Below are 1,889 nucleotides of genomic sequence, written 5' to 3' on the forward strand. Positions count from 1 at the left end.
TGTCGGCGAGGGTCCACATGATTGGTTAAAGGGTTTTGTGGACTATTATGAAGAAACCGATACTGATTACCGAGCACTTGATGAACAACTGCGCGAGGTTAAAAAATTAATCAGATTACAGCCAGATAGAATTCAATGTGAAATAATCCGCGAGGTGATTCCGGAAACACCGTTAAATGAATTCTGGGAAACATGGAGACCAAACGATTTGATTGTAGCGAGTAGAAAGATAGTCAGAGACACACTTCAGCGGAAGTTGTTTACGTTGCATAAGGAAAAGTTTCCAACGCGTCCAGTGCCGTTATGTTATAGACCCGCGCATACACGGCGACAGAACATTGAAGTTGAAATCCCGGGCCGGACAGAAAAACAAATTCTCGTGCTGAATGATATCGTGCTCGTTGATATCAGCGTCGTCGAGGACGCGCTACGTGCTGATAAATCCCCGTGGACGCTAGGATACGCAACGACAATACATTCCTCGCAGGGACTGACTATCACGGATACAATTGTTTGGATGGTTGATAATCGCATCGAATGGTCGAATCTAGTCTATCTTGCAGTGTCCAGAGTACGAAGGATAAATCAGCTTCGAAGAATTGTTATTGACGGAGTCAGTGACGGAGTCAGTGACGGAGTCACCATCGATGCAAGCGTCATTGATAGAAAACTCTCGGGTTACCGCCAACAGGATAAAAAAAACAGCGGCGTTTTGATATTGATGCCGAATTAATAATTGCGTTACGACAACAACAGAATAATCACTGCGCGAGTTGCAATTGTATAATGAGTTGGCGCTATTCGGATAAAGACGCTCGCCAATTTACCGTGGACAGGATCGATAACAGTCTCGGTCATGTCAAAAACAATGTGAGGTTGACCTGTCTTGAGTGCAATAGACGCAACGGCGCTAGTTAAGACCACGCGGGGGTAATTGAGTATCGTCAGGTATCACTTGTAGTTGCTCGCGTGTAAATCCGCGCTGTGGGGCAGTTGAATTCAATCTATAGATCGGTGGTCTATTAGTTGATCGTGTTATCGTTGATATGTTATGTGTGGTAACACTCCAGATAGGATCAGTAGCCTTTTTTTTTACCGCCTTCAAGCTCTCCTGGTTCATACAGATATCTAACAGTGACATCGCCGAGAATCGGCTTGGAAACGCTATCTATTTTTGATCTTCCGGGTATATACTTTTCTTTAATCGCGTCGCTGGGCTTCATGTTGATTGCTCGGGTAATCTCGTTATTTAACGCTGAAATTACGCCTGGCAACCTTTTGACCCATTCACGAGATCGTTTTTCTTGGATGAATTCCTTCGCGTATTGATATCCAAATAACCGTTCAGCAAGAGTCCGATTGAATCGTTCAACAATTGCCTGATCACGATGTAGCGCAGTATGACCTCGTCGTACCGCGACGCTATGATGTTTCAGCGTTGATAGAACAGCGCCGCGAAATTCACCACCGGGATCAACTTGTAATAGATTTGGCCAGCGCAGAGGACCTCTTCGATAAATTCGCTCAAACGCATCGGCTACTTCAGTTGCTGACTTTGTTTTCAACGGCTCCGCTTGTTTATATCGACTCGCAACATCAACTACGGTTAGCGCGTATTTGTAACCGTTGTCATGCGGCAGAAATAGTATATCAGCCTGATGAACTTCATTAGGTACGCTGATATCAAAGCGCGAGAAGTTGATTTGTTTAGGCGGTGGTAGATAGATTTGCCATATAGCCTGTTTGGATAACCAATTAGCCGCAGTGGCCCTCGTTACTTTTGCAGCGCTTGCAAGCTTACCAATTGCGGCCTTCCCCTTCCAGTATCCTCTCGGAGAATAATAGATGGATTCCATGTTGTTATTATAAACGCTAGCGTTTTCAATTAC

The sequence above is a fragment of the Sinohyriopsis cumingii genome, chromosome 12, assembly GCF_028554795.1.
Source record: "Sinohyriopsis cumingii isolate HCF-2022 chromosome 12, ASM2855479v2, whole genome shotgun sequence".
In the NCBI taxonomy this organism is placed as follows: Eukaryota; Metazoa; Mollusca; class Bivalvia; order Unionida; family Unionidae; genus Sinohyriopsis; species Sinohyriopsis cumingii.